This window comes from Carassius auratus, chromosome 8, assembly GCF_003368295.1.
Source record: "Carassius auratus strain Wakin chromosome 8, ASM336829v1, whole genome shotgun sequence".
Lineage (NCBI taxonomy): Eukaryota > Metazoa > Chordata > Actinopteri > Cypriniformes > Cyprinidae > Carassius > Carassius auratus.
In genome coordinates this window covers 21,753,755-21,765,799 of record NC_039250.1, presented here as the reverse complement: position 1 = coordinate 21,765,799, position 12,045 = coordinate 21,753,755, and positions in this window count along the sequence as shown.

Below are 12,045 nucleotides of genomic sequence, written 5' to 3'. Positions count from 1 at the left end.
GAAATCAGAAGGGATGAGCTTCACTCTGAGGATGGATTGTGCTTTCGAAGAGAGAGAAGTGTGGATAAAAATGTGTTTCCCACAGTTTCTTCTTGTGGCTGTGGGTGAATTGAGCTCAAATATTCAGTTTGCCACTCCATGGGGGGTTGCAAATACAATTTTGAACTATTATCATCATTTAGTAAACCGTGATCAGAACATGAAATGAATTATGCATTCATTTAAGATTGCTTCGTGCTGCTCAAGATACACTTGAATATTACATCTAAATAAATAAGGTAATGTTTGTGTTACGGCCCAATCAGCTCTTACAAACTGCTTTCTGACCTACTATTTGATTACAGCGTTTTCTCTCTGGGGCAAATGTAGAGAGTATGTTGAGTTATAGGATTTGAACAAGCTCCAAGGGCCTGATACCTAGCTAACTCATTTCCTGCCCAAACATCCTCATAATGGCCTGAATTAGTCAAAGTGATAAGAATCCAAGCTGTAGACACGGAGAGCCTGATGCCAGAGGACAAATGCAATAGCAGGAGTCTAGGAATGTCTTTGTGTGAAATGTGGGATTCTTCTCAACACCTCATCAATTGTCCATAGCGATACAGGCATCAGAATGCAGTCTACCCAACCACACCTGAATTGGTTTATCATAATGGCAGTGCAAAAATGGTACCTGTCATACACCGAGCGTAAGTGTATGTCTGTTTCCGTGGCAACTACATCAGGCATGAACTCTCTGCACAACTGACCTCCCATGATTCCCATAAATTACTCTTCCCCACCAGAGGGGAATAAATTGGAACTGAGCCTGGAATGATATGCATTACAAGTGAGGGCACTATGATATGTGTCATTTACCTGTCAGTCCTGCTGTTCTGTGAACGGACGATATCACACACATCCAAGGTGATAAACATAGCCTCAGTCAAGATTTTCACTCATGACAAAAGTCAAATTGAGCGCTGACATGAAAGGTTAATTCACAGGAATTGTTGAATAGCACGATTTGATTTATGAGTAAAAAAAAAAAAAAAAAAAAAAAACTTATTTTATTCTACAGCATGTCTGATCCTTACAAAACATACATCAATTGAAAGCTTATTTATTTCATGTTATGTATACATCTCAATTCCGAAAAATTGACACTTAAGACATATTTTATATATTTTATTTATAACTTAAAAATGCTATTTTAAATACCAATATAAATTCCCAATCAAACCTATGGCAGAACAGCTCTATAGCTAATCCAACCACAACTGACATGTTTCCACACAAACTGCTGCCTCTAGCTTTGTGTTTCAAAAAAATGTGGGCATAGTCTGCAGAGAAACATATATAGGAGTATTGCTATTGTTCAAATGTGTTATATTTTGTAGTACTATTAGAATAGACTAGGAGTTACAAGTACTTAAACAGCAGAGTTCATCGGACCACAAGATAATTGACCATATGCACGATTACTTCCTGTTTTTAGATAAGCCAGCTCAGTCATTTCCGGTCAACTGCTCGGTTTCTCTACACAATTTATTCACAATTTGGATAAAAGATTTGTTTAATTATGAGGACCAAACGTCCACATATATAGTTTCAGGAATGATAAACATGAATGTAAAATGTACGTGAGTGAATCTGTTAAATCATGCTGTGAGTCATTGATTGACAGTGGCAACTGAATGTATCATCTGATGGGCCGATGTCAAAATAGAGTTGTGCATTAAGTGATTCAGACTAAATTCATACCAACAAAACTACAGCAGCAACAAGTCTGTGTTGGATAAAACTTAAACAATGTAATTGTTAAATTGAATCTAAACGTTTCAAAGTATTAAATGCATAATTTAATAGTTATACCAACTTATTTAATTTTTTATTTGACTATAGACATATAATTACGCTATCATTATTTATGGTGTTGCTTTATTTTGTCTCTCAGTTTCTGATAAGAATGAGGCAGGAGAGGTTTCTGTGAGAGTCTGTACCTATAAATAGCACATGTAAAGTGAGCTTCACCAGAAGATGACGAGCAGGCTTATCTTTATCTGGAAGTTCTAAATAGTGCTCTGTGAATATGGTCAATTGTCTGGGAGTTACAGTAACATCCTTGTTTTCTAAATGAGTTTGTGTAATACATGATCAAAGAAAAATATGAGAAAATCAGTGACTCATTGGAGCAGGCAGGAAAAGAATATACCGCATCACCATGTAAAGATGCTGACACAGAGTTACAAGATCTGCAATAACTAAACGATCTGTGTGTGTGTGTGTGTGTGTGTGTGAGTGAGAGAGCGAGAGAGAGAGAGAGAGAGAGAGAGAGAGAAAGGGAGAGAGAAAATGTGTGTCAGACCAAGAATAGCAGTCGATTTGATAGAGCCTTCCTGGATTCTGTTTCCATACCACAAAATTAACTTTGTTTTTTCATTTATTCTAAGAAAAATATAAAGGGCATAAAGGGGGAAAACACCTCTAAAAGTTACCTTTTAGGTTCACAACATTGATCAAATCCACAAAGAATGTCAGTCTGTTTAGACCAGTCATTTTTCAGTGACTGTTGGTTACATAATTCCACCAGTAGGTGGTGACAAGTGCATCATTGACTTTTTGTTTAAAAGCATAGCTTCAACTGGAATGGAACAAGAGATAATCTTTATGAGTGAGTTATTAATCATTGACTGATGATTTGTTCAAAACACTGATGTTTTTGGAATCGAATCAATTATCCTCTGAAATAAAGAGAAATATGTTCTATATAGAATGAATGTAATCTGGATGTGCTATATTCACCATGTTGTCATTATCATGTGATCTAACAGTGTCAGTTCCATCACCTCACTGCAATTCACAAATCCTCTCATGGGATAGTAAAGTGTCCATTATATGCACACTTCAGATTTTCGGCGGAAGTAGCAAGCCATCTGGGGTAGCTTCTTTATTTTAGCTTTGGTTGAATTTAATTTAATGTTGAATTTATATATTCATGTACATTTTCTCTTTTTTCACAAAAAAATAAAATAAAATAAAAATCAATTTCTGTATCATTCTTGTCACACACACCCACACACATTAAATAGATTTCCTATTGTCTCTCAGCTCATCAAAAACTCAAGCATACTGAAGTAAACTGAAGCACTCGGAGACAGTCTCTTGTACAGAGAAGCAAATTATGCAGAAAATAAAATTTTCCTCCACAGTATGTAAATGAGGTTTTGATAATGCCGTGTTGTTTGCATCTTTTGTACTGGCATCTAAGTCGTGGTTCCAAAAGGAAGTGTTTATAGGCACAGGGCTTTTAAAGCATCCTTGATATTTAAACAGCATCTGGGAAAACAGACCGATTTAGGCACAATTTAGCTGCTTATTTCACATATAGGCAATGTCAGTTCTCAATATTATTCCACCAACACACTATCACTTCTCCAACATTGTTGTCTTTATGGCTTGGTCGCGCCAAGCTCATTTCAAGAACCATCAGACAAATAGATCCTCCTGAGCTGTTGTCAGCGGTCTATTGAGTCAGATTGGAATAGCACAGTGCATCTCTGAGCTGAGGCTGGCATGTCAATCCTACCATTGTCCTGTCTGTGATACTTTATTTCACATGCCGTGAAATTGTTCTTTTCATCAGAATGATGACAGTGCTAGAATGGGTTCAAGATATCCGAACGGTCCAAACAGTAAAATATTTTCAGTGTGTCATGTCTTTTTATGTTACTAATGATCTTACATTGCCTCTGTCTCTCCTTTGTGTGTTGACGGCCATATTTATGCATGATGTGATGAGTAGTAGCCTTCATTTATAAAGATGCATGTGAATAGTGACGCTTGTTATTCATTTCAGGGGTTTTTTTTTCTTCAGTGAGAAGACATCAAGGTCAAGCCTAACGATTGTGACTTTATGCAGGGCTGATGTCTGTTATCCTTTATTACAAATGAATTTCCTTGATTCATAGTTAGCAGCTCTTCCCCAGTGTGGTTATAGGTTATATTACTGTAATGGATGTAACAGTGTTGCACAATCTTTTGCAATGCAGGCTTATATAAAAAAAAAAAAAAAAAAAAGACGTACTGGTGCAAACTACTCACCCATTGTTTCAACAAGAAAAAGACATATGCTGACGGTCTGACGCAAGAGCCACACGCAGTGACATGCACGCAAACACTTTTTATGCATTAACTACAGCTGCACAGAGATCATTTAAGCAGTTTATTCCTTAAGTTTGGGTTCCGTTCATTTTGTAGATTTAGATGTACACTAAATAATATCCATTGCTGCTGTCTCTTGTGTTTATGAGTTCTAAATTTAATATATTTGGGAAGCATAAATTCTTGTTTGTTTCATTATAGGTTCTTCATATTAGCTGAATGGTTTCTGGTTTCTGTAAAGTGCTTTAAATTCCTAAAGAATTAGAGAGTAAAATGTTTTCTGTTGAGCAAAGTGTTCTCTTACAGCATCAGGATGTTAAACCTTTCTGAGTTCATACTTTGCAAGATATTGGGCTCTGTCTAAGCCTGCAGGGAGACGTAGTGCCAGCTCAAGCATTACTCTACTCTGCTTATTGACTTTGTGTGGGGTTGATTTGTTCTAGAGGAAAACGTAGGTAAAGAGCATATGATAAAATTTTTGTTTTATATTTACATTTTATAAAGATTTTACATTGTGGCGTTCAATTGGAAAAAAAACTAAGAGACATTATGCATGCGCACTACGATTTATTTATTAACTTCTTTTTTTTTTGAGATGCTGTTACTTTTGAGCGTTCTATTCATCTAAAAATCCTGGAAATATATTAAGCAGCAACTGTTGTCAACTTTTACAATTGATAACTTGGACAGGAAATCAGGATATTAGGATGATTTCTGAAGGATCATGTGATACTGAAGACTAAATCATATTTTAAAATATATTCAAATAAAAACAGCTAATTGTAATAATGTTTCACAATATTATTGTTTTACTGCATTTATATCCTCTGTGAACATAACAGACTTCTTTATAGACCGCCAACATTTTTAAATGGTATGTAACATTCAGTTCAGATTTATACAAATATCAAACCTTCTTGTTAAAGAGTTTAAACCTTCTCAGTGTGTGGTTTATATTCCAGCTAAAGTCAGTCAGATTAATTTTGATTAATTTTATTCATCTTACCAAGATCTAAGGATATTTGTAACAATCTTAAGCGTAAGTCTTCTGTGTGTTTAATTTCAAGGGAAGCTGCTTCTGCAATGTTGTCTTTAACGGAATGGAGATTAAACCTTGAAATTGCAAATTCCATCATCTTCCTTTATTTTCATGGACGTTTAATATATGGAGACTTGAGTGATAATTAGTTTTGTTATGCATTCACTAAATTCACAGCATACATCAGAGATTAAACAAGGTTATAGGGTTACTTGACTGGTTTGTTTCCTCCACAGATCTATTTATAGTTTTCTCCTTAATTTAGTCTTGCTCAGTCAAGTACAGTGGCTCCTGGCGCTTATCTAGAGTTGCCCCGTTGCATTGTGGGAGTGAGTGTAATCCTCTATTATCAGAAGGCACAGCTGGTAATTCAGGTATAGTGCAGAAACAGATAATTTCACAGTGTGTTCTCATTTGGAATAGATTGGCTGCAAATAGTTTGACGCAGCAGGAGAGATGAACATATTTTTCTACCTCAATCAGCTCAAACACTAAAAGGCTCATTCATATGTATTTTTTCTTTATTCTCTTTATACTTCTCACTCCATTTGCCTTCTCACTTATGCTTTCATCAGTATTTTCATGGTTATTTCATGGATTTAATGTCCTTTATATATTTTTTATAACTCATCTAACAATTCAGAAAACTTTTTTCCTCTTTTTGACATAATGTGAGTAATGTACTGTGGCGTCATATTCATGATAATTAAAAAATGCGAATAACGTTTTAACAAAGATAAATAAAAAATAAATAATAATAATTCCTCTGAGACTTGTGGAGTATTTTTAGCTACTCGGCAATATCAGAACAATTGTTGTCTGATGATGGTTTGCCTGATTTAGATCCAGATGGCTCACAGAGGTTGCATAATCTCAATATAATCCTGCTGCCAGTGAGGCATCTGACATGTTTTGGCAAATTTTTCTTTCCTCCACTATTCTGACTAGATTAAAAGTCCTGTAAATTCAACATAAAAAAATATCACTGAATATAGATGTCCTGAGAAATCACAGTTGTCTAAACGAGAGCCCTAGCTTCTTTCTGTAAACAGCAAGAAAGTATCAGGGGAGCAGCCTTCGCTTTTCAGCCAATTACAAAACTTCTGTTAGAATAAAAAAAAAAAAAAAAAAAAGATAGAAATAAGACCCTATCTGAATAAGCCTGCATGGAATTTGTACACTTAGGATTTTGAAGAAAACCTTGTGCATTTGCTGATGAAATATGTTAGTGAATAATTAGAAAAATGCCTTCAGCGGCATGAAACTTATTCTGAATTTTAAATTAATCAGTGTCTGTTTACTCTGAATGCAAATAGCCAACAGTGTTGGCAGAGACTATTTTCAGTAACTCCACCCACCATTGCTAGGATATATTTACATATTATTTCTGTTTACAGTTTGTGTGAATAGCATCTATCACTACTGTACTGGAACCAAGATGTTATTTGCTGCTATTTATATTAGATGCTGCTATTTATACGAGACTAAACTCTCAGTTTAAGAAACATCTATACTTTTGTATGAGTGTAAACAGCATTGCCTTTAAATCCACTGTGTATAATTCCTTAGAAAAGTAGCCTATTATTTTCTGCATTTCACTAACTTCTACTTTATAGTGTGCTACAAATATTGTTTCCTTTTATAATAAATTGCTTTGAAAGTTTCTTATTGGTCACTTTTAAATGAAAGAATCTGCTTAATGCATAAATATAATGTAAATGTAAATACATTCAAGTGAAGGAATCCTGCTGTTGAATTATTCAGCTAGGCCACTGTATATAATAACTATGGATAATTAATACAAATTGATGCCCTGTTGCTGCAGGGAGAAAGGAAGCTGTTAAAAGCTTTGAAGCATTTTCGGAATCCAAGATGGACCCAAAGCAGTGAATGTCAAGAACTTAACTGTGCAGCTCACACCCTACTTTGACAGGACAATTCTGCAGGGTTACTAGCTGCCTGTCTGTCCAATTACATGTCAGCAACAGCACAGAATAGTGATCCAGTGCTTTAAAACGCTCAGCCTCAGGAAACCCAGGTTGAAGGAACAGCGGGTTTCAGAATTTGTAAACTACTGCCCACAGTTGGGAAGCTAAAAGATGCCCTAAGCGAAACAGTTTGACAGACACAAGTGTAAAATGGACATTGAGAATGCATTAAACAATGGTAGAGTGTCTTGCCCAGGAAATTAATTGGAAGGAAGGTACAGCAGTAGGAAAGTAAGCACCAAGTTCAAGGTCTTCATTTAATCCTTTAGGGCAAAGACTTAGTCAGGGTTGAGCAATATTGCAAAGCAAGGGCAGGGAACTGCACACTTGCTTTCATGAATACCAAGTATATCCCATGCACCTTTTGTCATATTGCTGTCAAGGTGCACAAAGAGTTTTTTCTAAACTTATTTACAAGATGCCTTGAAGTAATGTTCTGCTTTAGATTTGTAATTGTTTAAATATAGTTATTTATATAAGATATGTGTCTTAATTTATTTAAAAGTTATTATTAATAAGATTAATGTAAGAAATGTGATTCCTTATAGCCTTATTTTGTTCAAATGTAAGTAGATTCTCCTTCGGCTTGAACTAATATTTGCTCAAACAGCAACTGGAACTCAGAAAATCTGTTTCCATACCCACTGACCTTTACAGGCTATTATTTACCTGAAAATTGTAAATCAGTATTCAGGTTTTGGCCTGAGACTGCAGCCTGATCTTGGGACGGAAACAGCAATCTGTGATTCTGATGAAGCTGATATATTTGCAGGACCAGCAATGCCAAAATCTTATTTCTACATATCTGAGGCATGAAATGCATGAAAGCCTGTGGGTGTCAGGCTGATGTGAATCAGACTGAACTGCAAATAGAGTAGCTTGCTCCTTTTGGTCAACCAGAGATCTTGTTGAAATGACCAGCAAAAGTTGTAAGCTAACAATGGCATTTGTGGAGTCAGTTCAGTCCGTGAATGTTTAACCAAAGCAAATTTGATTACCTTGTTTTTGTCTTGAAAGCTTGCTGGCTGTTTGTACTCAGTTGTGTCCACCCTAATTCCCCCTGGGTCCAATTAGGGGACAAACAGCACACGGAGGAGCCTCTTGATTGGAGGATAGGAGTAAATGGACAATCAGTGCAAGAAAGAATGAAAGCATGGGTGGATACTCTTTCAGATGATGGAATCAATGTACTGAATTGAATATTGAGCTAATGTATTTAGTACAGAGAAGATGCTGTAAGTATTTAAGGAAGTTTGAGACTATTATTTTATTTTATATTAATATATGACTGTGTGCAATTATTTACAATATTATGTGACACAGACACACAGTTAGTCATGACTGTAGCTATTTGCTATAATAAACATGAGCAGATTTTTCATGGTTTCATGATGTATTGTTTACACTCAAGAACAGTCTAACCTTGAATACAGTCCTCATAAACATGCAGAAAGAAGTGAGCAGCTGAGATTATGTAAGATACATCTTGCATGTTGAAAAATTTAACAGCCATCTGTGCTCGTACCAGAACAGTGCATGGGAATACAGACCATTTCTGAGCGGTTCTATAGGACGTGACATTTCATCTTTTACATTACAGCCTTTTACCTGCTGTGGGGTAGTCAGTTTTAGAGGCCTGAGGATATTTTAAGAGCACTTGATGAAACGGTCAATCAGGACATGCTCATGCTCTTGACCTTCAGTAATCAGAACCACCGCAGCATTTAAAGGGCCAATGAACACTCTTCTGCTGCTACTTTTACCTCCTGACTCTAGGCTTTTTGCCTTGTGTTTGTCATCCAGACATCTGAAAGCATAATGCCTGATTAATATTCTGGCTGAGAACCAGACACTTAGACAGGAAGAGACTGACTAATTAACTTGAAAAGCAACCAAAAATAGTGTAGTAAATGAGACTCACGTCACCAAAGATGTTGTGATTTTTGGGTCACACATCACTCAAGGTGCGGTTATGAGTATATCAGATGACCAGTTCCCACCTTGCTCAGTACAGAGCGCCAGTCGAGGACTGTTATTTTGGCAATATGAGAGGGAGGGAGTTGGTCAACTGATATATCTAAAACTGTATTGTAAACATAAGGCGCGAGAATGTGTCACGTTATCAGAAATGACATGCTTGTCAGTCGCCCAGATGGACTGATGATGAGTGGCTGCATCGCAAGGCTCTGCTAAATTAAAATACATTTATTTTTAAACTCAAAGAAAAATACGATTTTCATAAACTCGAAGATCTTTTTTCATGACAGATGGCCAATGAGGTATTTGTTTGTAAATTGTAGCGAAAGTGTTTATTATAGCGCTAACCACCGTTTTGTGTTTGATGTATTTTGTACTGTTTTCACTTGTGTACAATTCTCATGACATTGTGGTGTTAATGGTGTTAAAGACCTGGAATGCTCGAAGACATAAAGAAAACAACCCTAAGAATAAAACAACCATTCTAAAGAACCAGCCTGTGTCTGTGTTGTCGTGGAAAGAGCTACAAATACAACAATGATACCAATAAATGGATATGCACTCCTAATAGATAACAGACAACTAAACAAGAACAAAGATACCAAATAAATTGTAGGAACAAATAAATAGAGTGAAGAATGGATAAATGCAATGCTGTTGAGAATTTAATCTAGGAAACATAGGCGGCAGGTATAAACCAAATCAAGGTCTTTAGGAAAGAGGTTTGGTAAGTTATGTTCCATGGAACGTAAAGAAGTTCCAGCCGAACTTCTGTTTTCCCGGGGTGTCCTTAGAGCATGGACTGGACAGCTGGGTCAGATGAGTCTTCATGGGGTTCTTTGCAGCCGGTCTGTGTCATTGAGGAGGCGTGTGTTTCAGGCAGTTTCTGCCAATGCGGAGGGCCTTTGCGGACTGGACTGTGCTGCTTTCCAGAGACAAGAGTCAGACGTAGTCCATCACCTGAAGGGCAGACGAATGCAATATAGAAGATTTACTCAAGAGCTGAGTTGATCCTTAGCTGTCTTGAAGTCTCTTTCTTCATCAGGCCAGAAACTCAGAACAATGTATTTGGTAGTGTCCCTTTCCCTCAAAGGATTGGAGCTCAGAACCATTGTATCTGTTATTGGCTTCTACTATTCAGACCGAAAACAGAACTTTGGTGTTTCTGTTAGTGTCTCCTTCCTTACAGGACCGAGACTCAGAACAGATGTTGATCTGCTACTGTATTGTCTCAAACATGCGGGACTTCTGGAGACTCAGAACGGTTATCTGTTACCGTCTCTCCAGACGAAAGACTCAGAGGAGTGTCTATTGGGAAAGGTACCTTTATCTCCTTCTGATGAGGAGGAGACTGGAATCTTCCACCTCTCCATTGCAGAAATGTGATTGGCCACTTGTGTCCGAGATGGCCATGGTGTTGCCCGCCCTAGTGCGGAACTCATTCGCATATAGTGGAGTACAAAGTTAAACCATGTCTTTAACATCTTACCCATGCAATATTTCTTTACCAAACCTCTTTCGAATTATTAGCGACCTCATGGGGAGCAAAAAGAGTCCAAACATGATAGGAAACTGCTGAACTATCACCTATTCATAACATAATATGTTAATTAATAAAATTGGCATCTTATCTGATGTTCTTGAACATCTGTTTATGTTCCTCCATCAAGATCCAATCACAGTTTGGCACATCTCCCTCCACACCAGCAGTTAGAGAGGGGTGTAATCTGGTCCTTGGAATGCCATCTTGACTGTTATTCACCACAATAGTTTGTTTTTGACATACAGATGTAGATGTATCTAAAATTGATTTGGCTGGTCCGATAGCTTAGGCAACTGACTTGTTTCCTTTATTGTCTTTTAGGCAACAACTTTGCAGGCAGCATTTGCACATAACCTACTGAAACTTATTTCGGACAGACGTATGACGCAGTATAATAGTTTACTGATCTGCAACAAAGTAGAGAGAGCTTTGATGATAACTAAGCAAATATTTTTTTCCTCACTAGATATGACATCAGAAGTGTAAAAAGATGGTCAAAGAAACAAACTGGCCAACAAGCCATCTTTATTTTTAATTAGCTCAACTGTCACAGAATAAGTATGCACAGGATAGTGGGATATGATTGAAGGATACATCTGTGCTGCCATCAAAAATCGATCAGATGAAGGTATTTCCGGTGACAGGATGTGACAGTAATTGGTTTCTGACATGCCTTGTTACTTTCTTACTGCCGTATGCTGTCTATGGAGGCAAAACATTTTTTGAAGAGAGCTTATATTAAAATAATAGCTTTACATGGGGAAAAAAAACTGTTCAATGAAAGTGTCTGTGCAGAAAAAAAATGTATTATTACACTGTCATAATTAATACAAGATACTTATGAAAATACTTATACAAACCTATACATGAAAATATCTATGTAAGAAAAATAAACAGTTCTGATTACAGAAATTCTCAAAAAATCCCTCAAACAAAACTGTAAATATCAATCTGATTGGAGCTAGTGATTTATAATTGACTTTTGAGTGTGAAAGTCTGGCGTGAAACTATAAGGTTTGCAATCAGCACACTTAAAGCGTGTCAGACAGACAGACCCGAGAGACCAAGATGCTTGTTTCAGTCTGCCATCCATCAACATCAGGATTGACTGACTTGCTCTTTGAGAGGCATTTCAGTCTGCCTGGCTAAGCAGAGTGTTGCAAAATGAAGCCCCCTCTGGGAGTGTCCTCCTACATTTAGTACATGACATTTGTGCGTTGTCTGTGTGAGTGTGTTTGAGAGTCTGTTGAAACCTGCATTTGACACAATTGTGCATCCATATTGTGAAGTGTTTTCATCTTAGCGCCGGACAGCCTCTTCTTGTACATGACTCAGTGTGTGAACAAGACTGCTAA